Source organism: Mytilus galloprovincialis, chromosome 2 (assembly GCF_965363235.1).
Source record: "Mytilus galloprovincialis chromosome 2, xbMytGall1.hap1.1, whole genome shotgun sequence".
NCBI lineage: Eukaryota > Metazoa > Mollusca > Bivalvia > Mytilida > Mytilidae > Mytilus > Mytilus galloprovincialis.
The window spans coordinates 11,423,490-11,446,553 of NC_134839.1; the positions used below are offsets into that span (position 1 = coordinate 11,423,490).

Genomic DNA, 23,064 nt, shown 5'->3' on the forward strand with positions numbered 1-23,064 from the left:
CACATATTCACATTAAGCTGAATGCCAATATTTGAGTCACCCCTAGTTGAAAATGAACCCTAAATAGTACAGTATTCATAAAGAAAAGAACTTTCATACTTTATATCAACTTGAAAAATATCAATCTTCATCAATTGCTCCGCTCTTTCAACATAAAAAAATCAATATGTATAGATACCAGGATAATTTGTTCACCTTTATCTTTAAAAAACAATCGTTAATGATGTTCGAATAAAAAAAAGTTAAAAGGCTCAATGACAGTACGAAGTTTAGGAGCATTGAGTACCCAAATTCCTAAAGCTTTGACAGGTGACAGGTACGGTAATCTACTTTGGAAAAATACAAAGTTTTGTAAAAGAGAGGCTCACATTTCCAAAGAAAAATTCACACTGATAAGTAGAAATATAAACTGAAAACGCAATTACAATTAAAAAAAAACAAGACCAAAACACAACATGGAAACTAAAGACTGGACAGCACGAACCAAAACAGAATCCGGGGGTGATCTTATATAGTCTGGAAGGATAAGCATATCCTGCTCTACATCTGGCACCTGTCTTTTTGTTTGTATAAGCAAACAGTTAATTTATAATTATGAACATCGACATTTCAATCTTTAGTTACGACATACGGAACGATATCATCTGTGTAAAGGTGAACAATCTCATAATGGCGTTCGTAAAATTTACGAAGGGATGATTTCAACTTCATCATTTTGAACTCTTGCTTTAATATTTTCCATATGCAACCATCTATCAAGGAAAGTATGATATAGAAATACAAGCTCGGGAATATCCAACCAATTGGGAGATTAATACTCCGTATGCAGGTGCTTTTTAAATGTTGCTATATAGAAATGGGAAGCTCAAAATTAGGAAGCTGAAATCATCTCTTTCGTCGGAAAGTTTTGTTTTCAACCGACCCTCATTGTCAGTTTCTCGATGTCTTTCAAGATATAAGGCAGACTGAACTGTATCTGGTATATTCTTTATCTTTAGTTCGATCGGATAGATGCGTTCAACATAACTATCAAATTTTTAGTTGTTAAGTGAGCGAACATCATCTCTATAGCGAAAGGAAATTTAAAGGATATTGCTAATTTCTTTTCTTTCCTCCTAAGAAGTATGAAGTCAGCCTAAAAGAATAAATGATCTAGTCGGCGAAAGAGGGACACAGTTGGTTTGCATGGGAATACCGATTGTTTGATGAAAAAGATGTCCTCTCAACGTAACCAATATGTCATCAACCAAGAAATCAAGCATCTTGATAATGCCAGTTTCAGAGAATTTTTTGTTTGAATCAGAGTGATTTTTTTACAAAATAGGATTAATCCCTAGACAAGTTACTTGTATATACGTTGGCCATTCTTTTTTTACGAAACAAAGCAATACCAACTATTTCAATTTATCTTTTAGTTTGGAATGGGGATACTTAACTCTGTAAATTGTAGAAGAAAAGTCAAATGTCTTAATACTATTGCAAGATGAAAGAGATTTAGATTGTATGTACTCTAAAAGATCTTTGGAATTTTTTAGTACCAACATCTAATTCACGCCAACTCTAAAATAGGCAGTTTTCACAATAACTTTGAAGCTCGGCTTAGATTAAAGATAAAATTGGTGTTAATAATTAAGAAAGAGTTTTTTTTTTTATTCAACAATATATTGCTTGCTGTTAACAATTTACTTCACTAGTCCAGCATTCTAGTGAAGGGTATTTTAACAAGAAATCCAGGATTTCTTTCTGTTTAACAATAAAACATTACAATTTATCTAATCTATATTATAAATATTTTATTTTCAACCGTAAATAAATAAGTATATATGAAATTTTAACTTATCAATATGTGTATCTAGCTTGTTCGGAAAGAAAAAGTTTCCGGAAATGGTTCACACTTGCAGTTATCGATTTTATATTATTGTATTGATATCTCTTCCTGGTTTGGAAATTACTAGTTTTAATAGTGATTTATGATTAATATTAGCAATTCACAGGTATGTATTAACAAATATTGTAATATATTTGTTTCGATTCTGGAAAAAAAGATAACGTAGACCGTCCCGAAGTCGTCATGGGTCCGCACTTTCTAATACAATGTAATGACATGACGACCTTAAGACGCAGTGTAAATAGGTAATCATACAGAAAAAATATTCAGAATTCGATATCTCTTTAGTATGAGGCCGTCAAACATTCGGAAATATGGTTATTTTTCGTCTAAACTACACCGGGGAGACCAGACGACTTCACGTCTATAAGTCGTCACATATCACGTCCATTGGTCGTCATGTAATATTAGCCCGTCTTTAGGTCGTCAACTCATTTCTTTTTAAAATAAATAGTCAACACAAAATCAAATGAACTCTTCTTATTGTTCATTATTCACAAAATAAGTTTTGAAGCAAATATTTCACAAAATAAGTACAATTTTCATGAAAAAGTACAATCATAGTTAATTATGAAGCAATTATAGAAACGCACAGATGGGACTTGACTACTGTTCTAATTTCATCCTCACTGTTATCATCTCCTTTAAAAGTTAGATGACACAGCTGCTGTGGCCCTGTTTTTCTTGATTTCACTTCACTCGACTCTATTGGTCTAATTAGGGAGCTACCATTTGATTTTTATGGGGGGAGGGGGGGGCTTGGATGAAATTTGAAAAAAATAGGCAGGACAGGAGTTTTGAGTGAAAAAAAGGCAGGATGAGACAATTGCCAAAAAAAAGAGCCAGGACGACAATTTAGGTAAAAAATAAGTCAGGATAAACTAAAAAAAAAAAAGCAGACAGAGTTTACAGCTAAAAAAAATGCAGGACAAAATTTTTCATCTGAGTAATAACAGTTAATAGCAAAATGGACACGATACAGTAGAGATATAAGTTGGTATGCAGCTGGCATGGAATACACGGCTGCAAAAACAATACATAAACGGAACATTGGATTCAGTGACGATATGTTGACACACAAAACATGGCAATACGTCACCGCATGTTTTTGATTTTTTCAACTGTTTTTCATTCTTTGCTGTTTTACTTTTAATTTGTTTCAGTTCTCTCAGGCCACAATTAAAAATATTTTAGTTTGCCCAAACCCTACCCGAAGGTTGAAACAGTGGGTAGGTAGGTAGGCATTTTCTTTTTTTTTCAAAAAGAGAAATTGAAGTATCGGGTGTTTATTAGTATTCATGCCTATCTGATTAAAAAAACTTCTTCAAATCAGGACAATAAAAGAATTAGAGTAGGCAGCTTTTTTTCTGGGTAGGTAGCGTTTGGGCAAACAAACCTATTATTTTTTATGGCCTCAATCTTTTCATTTGTTCCTGTTTAGCTTTTTTTGTTTCCTCCTCAATAAGTTTCTCTGCTTTTCTTTTCTCTCGAAGCTCCTTTCGTTTCAAGGATTTTTTCTCGTCTTTCTTTTTCTTTTTTTCCTTTGAGTCGAGCTCTTCTTGAATCTCTTTTGTTGATAAAATCCTCGCTTTTCCGTCACCTTTCCTCCTTTTGGTTCTACCACTTACATCTTTTGTTTTTGGCACGACCGAGACCGAAACCAGATCGTCTGGAATAAGTCCAGCTTTAACTAAAGGATGAGATGATGGTTTAGGACAGCAGGATGGTTGCACATTGAGAGATGAGGACGACATTGAATTTATACTTTCATTCGACACATTAGTTGGCAAAGTAGAATCGCTTGAAGAACTAGACATAGTACATGAGATCTTCAGGTTTTTCCAGGTATGAAATACAACGTCACCTTTAACCATCGTATTGCTGGAAAATGCATTATCATATTTACGCTTCTTACGAGGTGTCAAAGCGGATTCAATTGCTGATAATGCTAGTTCTGGTGGACATATAGTTGTACTAGATAACTCAATTTCGTTTGACGATTGTGTAGCCTCAGCGGTAGGGTGGATTATAAGAGATAAAATACCGTCGGCACCAACTTCTAGGTCCATAACGGTTGTTACGCCCGTGTTACTTGTAGATGGCATCGCTGATACTATCTGCTCTGGTTCGTTTTCTGTATTCGATGTGGTATTGTCCTCAATAGCTGACAGTTCGGATTCGTTCGTTGGTTCGTCATTTAAAGACAAATCAAGCTCATCCGGGTTGACATCATTGCCCCCTCTGAACAGCAAAGTCTTGTCAATCGCGATGTGATCAAAAGGATATATGCCACACTTTTTGAATCCTTGTGTAATGCAGGCCATAGTGAACCTTCTCTCAAATATAACCTTAAAGATTGAGCTGACATTATTCTTTGATACCCACAGGTCGGATTTCAGCATACTTGTTTTGCGGTTTCAATTTTCATATTTTTGTATACTGCCACATCCAAAGGTTGCAAAATATGTGTTGTTTTAGACGGTAGGCAAAGAAGAATGACGTCATTCTTAAGAGCACTATTAATGAGCATCGGGCTGATGTGAGAGATAGCACCATCTTGCAATAGCATAATCGGACGTTCCTGTACACAGTGCTGCAAGAAGACTTTTTCAAACCACTGAAAATAGGTTTCCTTGTCCATGAAACCGCTGTCTGTTGTAGCGAATGCAGCGTTGACGGGCACGTTTTTATGGTATGCTCCTCCCGGGTTCCACCACTAAATATAAGGTATCACTCCACAGTTAGGTGTGTAGTTTCGCATTTTGGCCCCTGTGGATTTTTCAAATATGAGAGCTAGTGTGCAGTAAAATTCATTTTTGGATAGCTGAGTATTAAAATAGCCTTTGTATTGGGTTTATATGAACATCAAGATTATGTAATGTATGTAATATAGGCTGTTTTCTGTATGACAGTCCGTATTTGCATGTCCCTACCATATATTGGTCCGGCAATTATTGTAATGTTTTTTTCCAACTTTTTATTGCACGAACTTTGTGATTGGATTTTACGAAAAAATGAGGCGAAAGACACCCATTTTTTATTTGATCATTAGGACGATTTTTGAAAACAGTTTCTAAAAAGGTATCACTGAAAGGCATTGAAATTCTAGTTTGATCCAAATTTTGGGGGGGTATGTGACATGTCCACCCCCCTTTTTGCAATATTTTATGGTAAATAAATGCAGAATGTTGCCATGGATACACATAAAAGGAATTAATTTTCACTCTTTTTACTTTTAAAAATCAAATCCATGGAATATACTGATTACATATATATGCACATGTACAACACAAACAGTTAGGTTAATGTATTAGAAATCCAGGAATAGGAGATGATAAAACTTTTTGTGGCTCATTTTTAATTTTATTTTCTAACTGTGGAGTGCTACCTAAGTATAGGTGGTAAAGAGTGTCTTGCGGCATTGACGCAACAATGTACCAATATATGCTCACTTGTTGCAATGCTTATGGAATGGGCGTGCTTGAAACGTTTTGGCACAACGACACGTTGACCAGAGCTTTTGTTTAGACTGAGACCTGCTTCATCGCAATTATATAACCGCTCAGGCTTGTCCTTTAGATCATTAGTTTCAAGAGTTGATTTAAGGAGCTTAAAATAGTCTCTCATAGTTTCAACATTTCCCATTGCAGCTCGTCCACGATCTAATGGATCCGGTCTTCTAAGTGACATTTCGGGTTGTCTCTTTTTAAATCCCCTCCACCATTTCTCTGTGGGTCCAGACTCATTAAAGACGCTTGCCCCGGGGTGCTCTTTGACGATGCACCAAGCAAATCCTATGACCTGGGATACAGACAGAGGGAATCCTCGTTGTGCCATGTATTCAATGTAATTAACGAGTGATATTTCATCTTCGGACGTCAAAACCGTAGATGCACCCATTTGAGCATCCATGGCAACTTTTCCCTTTACTCTATCGGAGAGAGTCATTTTAGGTACGTTGTACGTTTTGCTGGCCTGGTCTATTGACATCTGTCCTAACTTAGCCGCCTTATAAGCTTTGGACATATCCTCTTGGTTCCACTGACAAAGTTTTTTTGGCTTTTGTTTCTCCATTGCCTGAAATCAAAAAACATGTTTAGGCGGAGTTTGGGATCCAAAATGGGGGGATATGCCAAAGAAAAACACAACCAAGGAAATAACACTAAAGGAAACAAGAAAATCCAAATCATATGGACAGTTTTAGTTGGACGTAAATGACTTTAACAAAACAGTATGACAGTTCAAAGAAGATATCCTCCGAACAAATCAATAAAGAAAACAGGTCTGACAAATATTTCTCTTCAAGACGAACAGAGGGACTATTGATTTAGGAAAAGCTTCTTAACGATAATGTAAAGTAAAAAAAAATATTTGACTGTTTTCTTGTATATTTGTGACGAATTGTTGGACATAACTATTGGAAAAAATTGGCAGACTTTAAGTCGTCAGTATCGTCTTAAAGTCGTCACCTCAGTTTCAGTCTATTTTTGGCTTGTTTGATGAAATTAGGAAATTCCATTTTTGTTCTACTTCAAGACAAACTATTTTTGGATAGAATAAACTTGGAAGAATGACGTCACGTTTCAAAATGGCATCGTACGGTACCATCGCCCAAAACATGCAAAATTTCAGGAATGCGTCGCCCAGCATGCCATCAATACCATTTTTCCCAGGCCCCAAACATCGTACAATGAAGGCTACATGAAGCTTAAGTATAATAAAGCATTAATAAGAAATAAAAATAGATACTTACGGCTTCAAAATCAACCGCTTCTGAACTTTGCCTCATGTAGTATTAAGCGAGAATATCGCGTGACTTCCGGACGACGACTTTAGGCCTATGGCGACATAGGGACGGTTAGTATGTAAATATTATTTTCCTTTTTTTTGAACGATAAAAAACAGTGGATAACAAATACCGTTATCTCCACGCTTATCGGTGATAGGTAAAATTATTTCTCTAAATCAGTTCCGGATCTAAAAAATTTATAATATTAACCTTTTTCTTTTCTTTTTTGCTAGATTATACATTTGCAAACATAAAAAATTATTACAACAATTTGACAACTTTATCAAGTAGGCATTTATTCTTAGTATGTTTACTAGTTGCCTGCACTTTTTAGCTGTACATGAATTCTGTTTTAAATACAGAATATACATCTAAAGATTTTGTTTTCTGTTCAGACATATAATTTGCCTTATATATACAAAACATTATAATTGTAATCAGATAATTAATTTCATAGTATTGCTCATCATTTATTTTATAACCCCATACTAAATGTTTTAATGTTAGAATATTATTATTAATATTCAGTTTTTCTAAGAGCTTTTTTACTTTACTCCAGAAATGATCAAGAAAGTGACATTTAACAAACATGTGATCATAATCCTCTTTGGTGTTGCAATAGTCATAAATTTGAAATATCGCAGATCTTACACTTTTTCAATAAAACTTTACAAGGTAAAATAAAGTGTAGCAATTTCCAACGTAACACTTTGTATTTGTTATCTTTTAAAAAATGATGAACAAACTTTAACATATTACACGAAAGACTCTTAATGTATTCAAGGTTAAGCATTGTCTTCCATTTGTAAAAACCAATAGGTATTTCAATTTCATTCTTAATTAATATAGTATAAATTTTTCTGGTATCTACATTTTCTAAATTTTCTTTTTTGTTACAATTATTATTAATATGTATCGCATAGGGCGTTTTTACTTCAGTTTTCTTTGAATTTTCCTGTTTTAAAATCTTTAACCATTCTCTTGAAAAAGCTTTCTTTAATTGGTAAAATTCTGACATCCAGTTACTTTTTATTTTAAGTTAAAATTGTAAAATAAAATTTTCTTCTATATTACCATTTTCATCAATGATGTCATTAACAAAGATAATATTACTATTTATCCTGTTTTGGAATAAAAGGCATTTATTTTTTATCTTTATGAAATGATTTCCCCAAATAACTTCTTGACGTATAGATCTAAAGTTTTTTGGCTGTTGTACTTTTTTATTAGTTATCCATGCTTTAACAATGTTGAAATAAAATTTTGGCAGCTCCTTTAACTCTGGAATAGAGTCAGTATTATCAATATTCATATGAAAGATAAGGAAATCTTTTCCAAACTTATTCAAATAAAAAAGTGGAATAATTTTCCAATTTTTTAGATATCCATTAATTAACCTTTTGATCCACCCAATTTTGATAGATTCTATGTATGTATCTATGTTTATCATTTTTAAACCCCCATCTAGTTCAACAAAGCTTAGTCCTGTGCGTTTAACCTTTTCTCTTTTGCTTTTCCATAAAAAATTATAGATATTTTTTTTAAATTTAACAATATATTCTTTTTCAATATGTGAAACAGATGCTAAAAAGGTAATATTTGGTATAATCAATGATTTGATAACTGTTATTTTACCAATCATTGTTAAAAGTCTTTTCTCCCAATTTTTAATAATCTTTTCAGACTTTTCTATTTGCTTTTCTGCATTTAGTTTTTGACATTCATTTTTGTTACCACCGAAAAAATTCATAAACATTTCACTGGTTTGTTTGTAAAGTTGATGTTTTAAGTGCTCTAAGTGCAGTTATAGTTTTTCTTGTTTGTCTAGATTTTTCCAAACCTAAAAAGAATTTCGAACTTTTTTCTCCTTCTACCCATTGAATTCGTGACCTGATTTGAGCTCCTTTTGTTTTTATTTCATATATTTTCTTCAATTTACTTTCATTATAAATTAATTCTTCTTGAAAATGCTTTATTACCTCATCTTTACAATGTTTGTTAATTTTTTCATTTAATTTTTTGATTTTGCTTTCCAATACATGTTTTTCACTTATGTTCTGTTTTGCTTTTCTTTTACAGTATTGAATGGTGTATTCTTTGACCTCAATTTTGAATAATTCCCAATGGTGTCCAATATTTTTGGTAAGTTTTGGATTGTTTTTATATTTATGAATTAGGCCATTTATTATGTATCTATATTCAATATTATTCAAAATACTGTTATTAATTTTAAAATATCCTTTTCCTTTTGATTGTGATCTCCCTTTCAACTTTAATGATATAGCTTGGTGGTCTGTGTGAGATATAAGTGCAGGTCTTATATCTGCTGAGCATATTTGTGATCTTATCTCTGGGCATGTAAGAAAGAAATCTATGCGAGAGGCTTCATTCATATTGTTTTTGCGCCTCCATGTAAATTGTGTAATGTTACTATGTGTCTCTCTACAAATGTCTATCAACTTTATTGTTTTAATTAGAGTTTTTAAACTGTTAACTGGGTTTTGTGTTTTTTTATTTGTGCTGTAGTTTTTTCTGTCAATATTTGATAGAGTATCATTCATATCTCCACCAACAATTACCATCCCTAAGCTGTTTTCTGATATCATATCTTTTACTTTTTTGAAAAAAAAACATTTCTGTTTTTTGGTTAATTTGGAGCATAAATATTCACTAAAGTATAAATGCTATCTTTAATTTCTATATTAAGCAAAATTATTCTCCCTTCTTTATCTTGAAATTTATCAATAAATTTATATTCTATTTTCTCATTAATATAAATTGACACTCCTCTTGATTGTGAATTACCATAGCTATTATATATGCCACCTTTGAATTCTTCATTCAAATCTTTCTCTAAATTAACAATGAAATGGCTTTCTTGTACAAATAAAAAAAAATGAAAAATTTAGTAGTGTTGAGGGAAAAAAGAACGTATTTCCTACAAAATAGCTGAAGGATGATTTAGATCAGGTTAAAAATACCTTGGATCTGTAGTTTTCTTTCTACCCAGTAGTCGATCAAACGGACAGTGTTATTCTTATGGCTGTTTTCACCAATATAACATTTAACATATATAATTTCGTTGGTTGTTAAACGATGGATATAGAATCTGACTTGCATTGTGTTGCTCGTTGGATTTTGTGCTTCATATTTTGTGTTGGAGATAATGTGTTACATTCCACAAAATGGAAACACTATGGCACTACATACAATTCCAAAATATCTGTATGTATATAAAAAGAAGGGATATCAGATTGGCGCCTTTCAAAGCAACTTTCACATTTTAAAAAGGAAACAAATATGAGGTTTACTTTTACAAATTGTGACTTGGATGGAAAGTTGCCTTATTTGCCCTCATACCACATCTTCTTATATCTAATGATAACAATTTAGTAATTGCATGACAGTAGTCAAACTGACAACGCAGAATATGCTTTCGACCATGAAGATCGATCAAAAACATCAAACGAATAAATATCAACTGTCATATTCCTGACTTGGCAGAGGCATTTTCTTATGTAGAAAATGGTTGATTAAACATGGTTTTATAGCTAGCTTAACCTCTCACTTGTATGACAGTCGTGCATACTTATGATTGGCTATCCCGCTAAAATGTTGCCTTTTTGTATAGGATTCCTGGACTTTAAATATATATGATACGTGTATTTTCTGTATATTTTACTGTTCAAAACACTTACTTTTAGATGTTATTTTACATCTATATATGTAAAATGATTGTGTGCATGTAACTTTTAAAGCAATACAACAGACACAGGAGCCCATATATCCATATGATAAAAGATAATTGAGAAAATCTTCCTGTAACCAGTAACCCCCATCATGATTGTGGTATTGTCCTCAAATAAACTCCTTATCAAAACACATATAACTCTTTACAAATCAAAGAAATTACAACATCAAAAAAGTTTTACTTACTGCAGATCCAAAGAGGGCTAGTAAAATCCATAGAGGGTGAGTCCGAATGAATGAAGTGCACTCGCGCCGTTTCTTGCTAAGTTATATATGAAAATAAGCAATGATATACCAAAAAAACAGTAATCGATGACGTAAGCATTTATAGTAAACGTGACGTCATCAATATCTTATGGGTCAATAGGGGGTCACCACATGACCGTGTTAAACCAATCATAACGTCATAATTTATCCGAGGTGCGTAAAGCTGTGATATGATTTCAGTGAAAAAAATAATGTCAGAGAAAAAATTATCGGACTAAATACCATAGTGAGGCAAACCATAGCAGTTTTGTAGGGCAATGATTCGAATGCTGTCTTAAGATATCAACGGGTAAGTATATGAGCTAATGACATTACTGTGCGTCTGTCTTTGTCTTTAACTGAAATGATGTTTGCTGAAATCACTGTGTCGATTATTAAAACAAAGTCCAACAATCATGCAGAGGGGTTATTGAATGACATTGTAATGATTGTGCCCACTAACATACTATTATGTCCATTGTTTATTGTCTATAACGATACAGCTTATCCACACTAATCCATATAGTGTCGATTTGAAAAATTGTTCAGTTTTAGATATTTTTTCGAGCGATTTGTTTTTGCGACTTTCGCGAGTAGAAAAATAACGCTAATACTGATCGTCGTGAATATGCAAACTTGGATCTTAACTTACCAAACTACATCAAGTAGATAAGAATACCGTAAATTGAATAGCCGCGAAGTTGACAAGAAAGGCAAAACGCGAAATAAAGTATCCGCAAAAATAAGTTGGTTTACAGTATGCCTGAAGCGCGTTTCGCCAAAGATATCAGGGTTATAATTGTATAAGGCAGACTCGCATTTTGTCTACAAAATACTCATCGGTAAATCTTGAATAAAAATTTTTTTTAATCTTTTAGTAATAAATAAGAGAAAAAAACACCATGATTTCATGACACTACTTTCTTAATAACCTTGACAGAAACAAAATATGTACCGACTAAACCAACTCTTTTCCCATTCGATGACAATGTCAAAGACTATTATATAGCATTGTTTATTGTTTCTTTAAGACTATATGAAATTGGATATACGTTTTTGTCTATATCAAATATGAAATTTTGAGTCAATTTGGTGAACATCGATTATACACAGCTATAATGCCCCTCTATGTCTCCATTTATTCAATCCGTGATTTTCAATTTAAACTACCAGATGACAATGACCTAACTTGTTAATGGACCGATTACGAATCAATATAATAATGCTTCACACTGTGTTGGCCGAAAAGTTTTGTTAGATTCTAAACAATGCATTCTATGGGAAGAAGGTGAGTACTACGGGTTGTAAAAACCGTGGAGTATATCTAATAATTTGTGTAACAATTGAATGAATCGCTGATTCATCTATTTCAAAAAGGGGGCATGCGCTGAAATAATTTCGCTATGTTGCTAACGTAGTTACATTTCAATAAATTGTTTATGCATTGGACCTCGTGTGTGTAATGTGTATATACACTTACATATTTTTTTTTTATTATTCAGCGTGTTTAATTTCCGTTCTAAAAGGGAATCAGATACGAAATTAATTAAATTTTGTGATCTGATTATTTTTGTTGCAATCATTTATAAATTCAGAAAAAAAGAATGATTTTTAGCTATTAGCAGTTAAGTTCAACTCCGTAAAAAAACTAACAACAAAATTATTTATTATCGATTTACAATTTGATTGCTGCTTTCTTTCATTATAAAAGACTGACCAGCGTAAATACACGTATCTTGTCTTAGGGAGTGACAAATCCTACTTTGTAAAAAAAAACGCTGTGATTTCAATAGAAAAATTCTCTGAACATGACATCACTATTTAAGACTCTTTATTTTTTAGAGTTAAAACATATTGGTTACGTTTAAAGGACGTGTTTCAACATTTTAAATATCTACGAGATATATAAAAAAAATATGGAATATGATTCATTTTGTTTAACCCTTAATGAAAGTGAAATAGTGAAATACTTGCAAGTGAATAATTCGACCCCATTGAAACCGTATTCATGTGGACTTTAATTTAACCCCTTAGATAGAGATGGATACCGCATGCATTGTGCGTATTTTATAATTTAAAGGAAAAGAATGTCAACATGATTGAAAGTGAAACAAAGGTAAATAATTTGATTGACAAAAAAATCTTATACAGGTAAAAACGATGATTAACATATATTTTAAAACTATACAATGAAATTAAACAGACCTAGGACAATCCAAATGCACTGGTCTGCTATATTTATATCTATATTTACATAGAATCGAGCCCATGACCGGTATATTTTTTATTTTAGACTTTATAATTTACATAAGTGTTTTACACGGTTATAAATCGAATTTGCGTGAAATCGGTGAACATGAATTTTACAGCTAGTTCCCCATTAACTGAAAATCGCCATTTCAATGTTAACCAACTGTATCTCTCTTCTTGTCAATTTGTTCCTTTACTCTTGTGAGAATGACTTCATACAGAAACTTCAACGGAAGAAAGAAAATAAATTAGCAGTATCCTTTAACTTTACTCTCCACTATAGAGATGATGTTCTCTCACTAAATAGTTTTAAATTTGGTGATTATATTGAACGCATCTATCCCATCAAACTTGAGATAAAGGATATAACAGATATAGTTAAGTATTTCTCTAATTTTTGTGCTATTTTCACATTTCCTGACCGGTGTGAGAAAAATATTTCTCCTCACTAGTGAAAAATCTGTTCTCAACAAATGATTAGTCGAAATTTGATAATGACGTCTAAATGTTTTGTTTTCTTCTAAATTTTCCTATTGTGACGTCATGAAAAAAGGCGACCATGCCTGATGACGTCGCATATAAAGAACACAAGTTTCTGAAAATCTTTGAAAAAGAAGGATAAAAATCATTAGAGAAACAGATTCCTACACTATAACTCGTGTATTACGATATTTCTCCACTCTCGACAGTTAAATTGTAGTTATTTAAAGAGCTCGGCAAGCCTCGCGCTTTAAATAATAAAATTTAACTGTCTCGAGTGGAGAAATATCGTAATACACTTGTTGCAGTGTAGGAATCTATATTTCTCATATTTTGACCTTCATATAGACATTGACAATGAGGGTCGGGTGAAAACAAAACTTTGCGACAAAAGAGATGATTTCAGATTCCCGATTGTGAACATTCCATTTCTATGTAGCAATTAACATTCCAGAAGCGCCTGAAAACGTAGTATATGTCTCCCAATTGATACTTGGTCTTCCAGATATTTGTTTCCTGTCATAATATCCTTGATAAAGTGTTGCTGCTCACAAGGAAATTATTAAACCAGGAGTTTCAAACGGTGAAGGTAAAATCATCCCTTCGTTAATTTTATAGACACCATAATGTGTTGGTTGACCGCTTTGGAATATCCGTTTCAAATATGATAGCGGATATGTTCATTATGTAACTACAAAGCCGTCCTCTTTTCCCGGATTAGACTTATTACCGGGTTTTTAATGACATGAGCAACACGAAGGGTGCAACATGTTGTGCATGATTTGCTTACCCTTTAAGAGCAACTGAAATCATCTAAGTTTTTGATGGGGTTCTTGTTGCTTAGTCTTTAGTGTTCTATGTTGTGTTTTGTGTACTTTTGTTTGTCTGTTGATCAGTTCTGTTTTAACCATGGTGTTTTCAGTTTATTTTTGCCTCACGAGTTAGAACTGCACTCTGGTATCTTTCACTTCTCTTTTAAGGTTCAAATGTAAAAAAAACATATGCCCGTGTTTACACCACAAAATCTACTACGAGAACAGACAAACTGGTGAATCAAGAAAAGTTTTAATACATGGCAGGACCTAGATGCACAAATGTTTTTTCATAAATTATGTTTCAGAATATCAAAAACTTTGATGAAGTATTTTCCATCTCATCTCATCGGGAAATATTTAAAACTACACAATTTCTGAAATCAACACTATATAAGGATCTGTTTGAATAAGTTGTATTGATACAGATAATGACCAATTAGCTCAGCGGGCATAACCAGTACAATTTCACTCAATACAATAACCCCTTCGCATGATTATGGCCCTTTTTTGATTAATTGGGGAGGGTTGATATCTCATAAAATATGTTTAACCCCTCTTTATGTCTGCACTTGTCTCAGATCAAGAGCTTCTTGTCTTTGTTTATCTTGTATGGTGTTTTTTCATCTTTGTTCATTCAAATGTTTTGGAGTTTATTGTGACGCCCATTTTCTCTGAACCATTCTATATTTTTTGTTTAGGGGCAATCTGAAGCCCGCCTCCGGGTTCTTTTTCGTGGCCTTTGACTGTTTTCCGCTCTTTTCGGGGTTGTTGTCTCTTTGACTCATTTCTCAATGTTAGTGTAAAGGGAGGAAAGTTAAATGATTTATGGAATGCACGAGAAATGGACCTTAAATGTATGAACGTACTGTGACTTGAATTTAAATGTTGTCCTTTACCTTTACCTATTGTTCAAACATATTGTTAAATAATTGATAATACAATTGAGACATTTAAATCGAACAGTTGGTATTGTTAGAGAGGAACGAGAAATATTAGAGGAACATTCAAAGTCATATATCGAAAATAAACCATAATTGTTTTTGTTGTATTTTAATAATTAATCTTAATGGCTCATCTTTCAAAAAATGTCTGTTAAATTTGTTCAAATATTGTAAAGACACTCGTCTCTCCTTGGATGATGCATACAAATAATAATAGTCGACAACAATAAGTTTTGATATTATTTTTTCTTTCAAACATTTATAAATAAAGGCAACAGTAGTATACCACTGTTCGAAAGTCATAAATCGATCGAGAGAAACCATATCCGGGTTACAAACTAAAACAGAAGGAAACACATCAACAATAAGAGGAAAACAATAAAACAACTAAAACATTAAAGTGTTACAAAAAAATAAACAACAACGTAACACACACAGAAACGAACTATAAGATAAAAACTGCCAATTTGCCTATCTTGCTAAAAGCGGTAGATTGAAGTCGGTTGGTTGTATTAGGTAAAAAAAAAGTTAAACAAAAATATAAATCGCTGGTGTATTATTGACATACGAATCAGTTACTTAACCTTATTTGAATTCTTATTCATGCTCAGCATGTTTAGTTATTACAAAGAAAATAATGTCAACATTAAAAAGGAGCCAACAGATAGAACAATTTCTTTGTTGGTTTAATTCTTTGGCGTCTCATCTAAATTATGCACAAAATGCTGATACTTTATAACGAGTCTAGGCATTCGTTATAATTTCCTTTAGACATTTGATAAACTTGATATTGATTTTAATATTGTGTTTATTAAATGTGAGACTTTAAATCAAATCTTGAATTTGATAGCTAATGCCCTTTTAAAGAATACCGTAAAGAACTAGAGAGAAAATTCATAAAAGTGTTTGACGTATTTGACGCCAAGCTTAATGCTTAGTAGTTACATGAACAATAACGTCGCGTCATACTACTAATATGTTACGAACAATGACGTTACGTCATAATACTAATGTGTTCCCCATAACGACGTTCATAGTCTTGAAAAGTCCCAAGATGGATGAAAGCGCTAGACAATGCTGCTTTTAAAACTCTTTTTGTGTATTTAATTTTTAATATATAATTCTGTGCACTGGTTGAAAAGAAACTTTTTTTTGTGTGTATATATATATATATATATATATATATATACAACTCGTCTAAACATCAACCCAACAATGGTAGATCTGTAAATTTGCTTTCGCAAATTTTTGGTTCTTCCCTCGCCGGGATTCGAACCCATGCTACTGTGATATCGTGACACCTAATCGCCTGCACTGCAGCCGTCCCGCTAGACCACACGACCACCTGGGCTCTTATAAATAGAGCTTTCGCTGGCCGTGTGTTACCTTTCCACGTCAGTTTTAATCTAGCGGCGTACTGCAGTACATGATATATAAGGCATGAAGATGTTATTGTTACAGATTAGCTAAATTATCTATAGTAAAGGATCCTACAAATTAATGTGAGATACAGTCACAGAAAATAATTATATTTATAAGTACGTCTGAGTCAGTGACAACCCTACAACAGATGTATCCATCGGATCGCCATCAATGATGGTGATACATGGCTGTGTACATAATGTATATACAACTCGTCTAAACATCAACCCAACAATGTTAGATCTGTAAATTTGCTTTCGGAAATTTTTGGTTCTTCCCTCGCCGGGATTCGAACCCATGCTACTGTGATATCGTGACACCTAATCGCCTGCACTGCAGCCGTCCCGCTAGACCACACGACCACCTGGGCTCTTATAAATAGAGCTTTCGCTGGCCGTGTGTTACCTTTCCACGTCAGTTTTAATCTAGCGGCGTACTGCAGTACATGATATATAAGGCATGAAGATGTTATTGTTACAGATCAGCTAAATTATCTATAGTAAAGGATCCTACAAATTAATGTAAGATACAGTCACAGAAAATAATTATATTTATAAGTACGTCTGAGTCAGTGACAACCCTACAACAGATGCATCCATCGGATCGCCATCAATGATGGTGATACATGGCTGTGTACATAATGTATATACAACTCGTCTAAACATCAACCCAACAATGTTAGATCTGTAAATTTGCTTTCGCAAATTTTTGGTTCTTCCCTCGCCGGGATTCGAACCCATGCTACTGTGATATCGTGACACCTAATCGCCTGCACTGCAGCCGTCCCGCTAGACCACACGACCAACTGGGCTCTTATAAATAGAGCTTTCGCTGGCCGTGTGTTACCTTTCCACGTCAGTTTTAATCTAGCGGCGTACTGCAGTACATGATATATAAGGCATGAAGATGTTATTGTTACAGATCAGCTAAATTATCTATAGTAAAGGATCCTACAAATTAATGTAAGATACAGTCACAGAAAATAATTATATTTATAAGTACGTCTGAGTCAGTGACAACCCTACAACAGATGCATCCATCGGATCGCCATCAATGATGGTGATACATGGCTGTGTACATAATATATATACAACTCGTCTAAACATCAACCCAACAATGTTAGATCTGTAAATTTGCTTTCGCAAATTTTTGGTTCTTCCCTCGCCGGGATTCGAACCCATGCTACTGTGATATCGAGACACCTAATCGCCTGCACTGCAGCCGTCCCGCTAGACCACACGACCACCTGGGCTCTTATAAATAGAGCTTTCGCTGGCCGTGTGTTACCTTTCCACGTCAGTTTTAATCTAGCGGCGTACTGCAGTACATGATATATAAGGCATGAAGATGTTATTGTTACAGATCAGCTAAATTATCTATAGTAAAGGATCCTACAAATTAATGTAAGATACAGTCACAGAAAATAATTATATTTATAAGTACGTCTGAGTCAGTGACAACCCTACAACAGATGTATCCATCGGATCGCCATCAATGATGGTGATACATGGCTGTGTACATAATGTATATACAACTCGTCTAAACATCAACCCAACAATGTTAGATCTGTAAATTTGCTTTCGCAAATTTTTGGTTCTTCCCTCGCCGGGATTCGAACCCATGCTACTGTGATATCATGACACCTAATCGCCTGCACTGCAGCCGTCCCGCTAGACCACACGACCACCTGGGCTCTTATAAATAGAGCTTTCGCTGGCCGTGTGTTACCTTTCCACGTCAGTTTTAATCTAGCGGCGTACTGCAGTACATGATATATAAGGCATGAAGATGTTATATATATACGTATGTTTGTGGCATAACATCGTGGCCACAAGTTAAAAAAAATATTTCTGTTCAGTATTAAATTTATATTAAGATCCATTTTGTTACATCTTGTGATCAATTTTATTTGGCAATCGCCAATGGCAGTCAGCAGGGTTAAAGAACATCAGTTGTTCGACCTGTTAGTCAAATGCGTTTTGTTTAAATATACTTTTTCACTTTTTTTCTCTTTTGGAAAATGTTGTTTGTGCTGTTTTTAGACCCTTCTTTTTTTTTATATATATATATGTAAATATATAACAAGTCAAAAAGGGTACAACATCGCCATAAAATAACTATAAAATGAACAAATATTAGATATTTCTGATAACAGATATCCTTCTTCGGGACTAGCACGATGTCAAATGAATCATGTCAATATATTAAAACTGAGACACTATCAAAATCTTGAAAATTTATACAATTTAGCGAACATCACATACGCTGGTACAATTTTAAAAGTTCCAAATACGGCATAAAGACTACAAAGATATGCCAAAATAAAAATAGCTATTTGCGATGTGAACTGACACAACTTTTAATTTCCAAAGGTGATGACAGTTGAGTTAAATTTACTGCATGGATAGCAGTCCTCAAATAAAAAAAAATGCCCTAACCGATCCCAGTTGGTATAATATTTCAAATTTGACAACGGTAGGGCAATTGCAATAGAAACTACATATTTAAGCCTCCCAAACGAATAGCTTAAATATGTAGTTTCTGTTGCAATTGCCCTACCGTTGTCAAATTTGAATTTCGACAATTAATGTCTCTTCAGTGATGTATATATATAAGTGCGTGAAATGTTATTTGTCTTTAAACAACACAATTTCATTTACTTTTCAGCCACAACGAAGGATTGAAATGTGCATAGACTTCAATTAACCCAAATACCTGAGGTGTTTGCTTCATCTGAATCGTCATCCAAGAAATCTACCTTAAATTCATATCAAAAGGAAATATTTTGCAAAACAAGGACATATATCACATGCATCAGATTAAACCTTCTTAGTTCCAGTGATCATCAAATGATACATCAAAATGTATGAAGTGTTTGTACTATATGATGATGCAGATGGTTTTACTCAAGAAACTCTTTTTCCTATTTTAAAAAACCAAAAGCTAGAATATTGTTCATTTAATCACTGGCCAGGAAAGACAATAGCTGGCAGCCTTGCGACATTAGATTCCTTTCCTGATAAAATACTTATCATATTATCTGAGGAATTATGTCAAAATGAAATAGAAAAATATGCTATTGAAAGTGTTCTGCTGTATACCATCGAAATATACGAAAATGTCAATAAGGTTTTTGATCGCGTTATTACTTTTATAACTACTGGATCAATAACTATAAAGAATGGTTTATTTCAACTGAAGAAATCTACTATCATTTATAACAATTCAACAGCTTCTATCAAGGATCTTGTGTCAAATATCAGATTAAAGATAATGCCATTTTGTAACATTCTGGCCAAAAATGGTCTTCTTGGTACTTTAAGTTTGCATGGATTGAGCATAAAACATTTAGAATCACAAATTTTTGGTTTAACGATTTCAACACAAAATCTCTGTTTACAAATTGACTTGGATGAATATTTCAGATATCGACAAAAACATCAAGACCACAAAACATTAGACGTTTTGGGACAAAGACACGTTTTGAGAAGTCCTAGCACTAAAGTTTTGATTATACTAGATAATAACTCCGACATATTCAAAGAAGCCGTGTCAGATATTTCTGATATATGTTCATCTTTAATTTCTTTTACTAGTGACTTTGAAAAAATGGATTTAGTATGTTCTGTTGCTGGAAAGTATGATTCTGCAGAAGAAAACTTTCTTATTGACATTTACCCAAATGCGTGGTACAGTTTTACACGAAAAGCTGTTACTGATATTGCACAGCCATGTTTTGAAAACTATAGTAATGTTGAAGACAGAAAGTATTCATTTCCTACATCGTGGATTAAAAGTGATCAAGATCAGGTTAACAAAATAGCAAAGGCTGGTTTTTTCTACCCTGGAGTTGGATTAAATGGACAGTGTTATTCCTGTAGTGGTTGGCTCTCCAATGTAAAATATCATACCAATCCGCTTACAAAACACGCTTCCCAATACCCAGAATGTAAATTCATCAAAGAAACTTTATCAGAGGAAGAAATACAGAATGCAATTTTACAATTCAACGATGCTAATAAAAAATCAAATTTTGCATCTCAACTTGAAAAAACGTATTGCACTTTAGAATCTAGAATGAAAACCTTTGAAGCATGTACATGTAATATAAATGAATGGGATGTAAAACCATGGGCAGAAGCTGGATTTTATTGTGTTGCGTTGAATACTATTCAGTGCTTCAAATGTTGCGTTAGACTCTTTCACATTCCACAAAATGTAAACATTTGGACAATACATGCAAATATATCTCCAAAATGTCCGTACATATATGAAAAGAAGGGAAAAGAATTCATATCTCATTTGCACCGTTCTAAGGACCATTCAATTTGTCCAAATCTAACAATAATAACAATTAAAGGAATGAATTACAGTACTCAAACTGACACTGAAGAAGGCAATACCCAAACTGACACTAAAGAATATCTTTTCAGACCATGGTAATAAAAAAAACAGGTCATTACATTACAGAGATATGTTGAGCTACCGAGGCAAATGTAACATTTTTGTTTGAATAACCTGGTCTTTTAATTATGTTAGTTTATATTTGTACTGTTTATAACACTTTCTGCTAATATAACTCTAGAAAAAAACATGCACGAGCTCACGTTGAAGACTACTTGAAATGTGTATGGTGATACACAGCTTGGTTTGGTGTTTTTCAAACAATGTTTATAGTTTTGATTAGTTTGTCAGTTCTTCTTCCATGGGAGTTTAAATGTCCTATTTTAAGTTTCTATCTCAGTGTTATAGTGGTGCTCCTAGAACGGACGAAATAACTCAAGAGAAGATGAAGACATCCTAGAACACTGATGATTAATCATTTTTTCAGTGGTGCAAGTTTGTTGTATATTTTTTTTCGAGTAGTGCATTCTGTCTCCGAGTAGTCCGAGAAATGAGAAAATTACTAAGAGAAAAATAAAACAATCTAATTATTCAACATATTTCTTCGAGTTTGTTTTGAAACTCTCTTTATTGCACCAATGCATTATGTGGATAGTTCTGATTAGCCGTTGTAAGTTCTTCATCCATAGGTGTTTGGATGTCCAATTAGAAAATTTAGAATTTTAAAGTTTTTGTCTTTTGTTATCAACCCAAAAAGAAGTCAGGAAGATGACAGTTGTTTTACATGCGTTTGGTTTGGTTGAGCATTTGATTTTGCCATTTGCTTAAGGACTTTCCGTTTTGAATATTCCTCGGAGCTCGGTATATTTATACTTTTCCCTGTATAAAAATGACTTGGACGGGTTTTTTTAAAGATCAACAAAAACATCAAAATCACCGAAAAGTAAACATTTTGGGAAAGTGACATTCTTAAATGCCACAACATTAAGTTTTACTTGTATCAGACAATATTGTTAACAAATTGAAGGAATCTGTGTTCGACATTTTTAATTTTAATATATGTTCAAGAGTGAAATTAAACAACGGATTAACAAAGGTATGATTGTTTTAATTATAATTTCTGATGAATATTGAACTAAATGGGTGGTATAAAATTTTACAAAACGAGATTAATTGTATTACACAGGCATTCTTAGAAAGATAAAGAAGAGATGAAGCATTTCATTTCCTACAAAATAGCATACATATCTTAAAGGGACAAGCTGAAGGACGCCTCCGGATGCGGATATTTCTCGCTACATTGAAGACACATTGGTGGCCTTTGGCTCATGTCTGCCCTATGGTCGGATTGTTGTCGCTTTGTCACATTCCCCATTTCCTTTCTCAATTTTATTAGAATGATTAAGATCCGCTTAAATTACTTTGTACATTCTGTTTTCTTGTATTAATGAGTCCATCCAATAGACCGTGTTATCATTGTGGCTGTTTTTCACCAATATAAGTGTCCGGCAGAAAAATCACCCTCCAAGTATTCAAAAGGGAATTTTGTCAAAGAAACATTATCAGAAGATCAAATGCCTATAAAACAAACTGGGTTTTGAATAGGAACTTGAACAAATGTATTGTAATTTAGAATCTAAACAGGAAGTATTTAATAGATTTAAGTTTATTGGGTGTAAATCGATGGGCAGAGTTTGGCCATGATTTTATTGTGTTTTATTGGATATTATTCAGTGATTGAGATGCGGTGTGATAATATTTGACTTTCCGCAAAATGAAAAAAACTTGTGCAATACATGCAATTCCAAATTATGTGTATGTTTATGAAAAGAAGGGACAGCAGATTTCCGCCTAAAAAAAGAACTCTCACTGTTTTAACAGCATAAAATCTATAGGAGATTCTACCTTTGGCCTCATCCCTAACGTCATAATTTATCCGAGGTGCGATACGCTATTATATGGTTGCAGTTAAACAATTGATGTCAGATGACAAAATTATCTGACAAAATGCCGAATCGTAGGCAAATCAAAGCAATTTTGTCAAGCAATGCTACGAATTCCGTCTAAAAATATTAATATATAATATCTGATTACCAACTTAAATTTCTATTAACAAATACTTGAAATAGAATCATTATC

General features: G+C 33.3%; 1 long non-coding RNA gene across 1 annotated transcript; it reads left to right on the forward strand.

Moving 5' to 3' along the window:
* Positions 1 to 33: 33 nt before the first annotated feature.
* On the forward strand, positions 34 to 21,522 carry LOC143062889 (uncharacterized). The gene is made up of 3 exons (XR_012974881.1): positions 34 to 1,994; positions 8,757 to 8,819; positions 19,249 to 21,522. It is a non-coding gene; the product is annotated as an uncharacterized LOC143062889 (long non-coding RNA).
* The last annotated feature ends 1,542 nt before the right edge of the window (positions 21,523 to 23,064 follow it).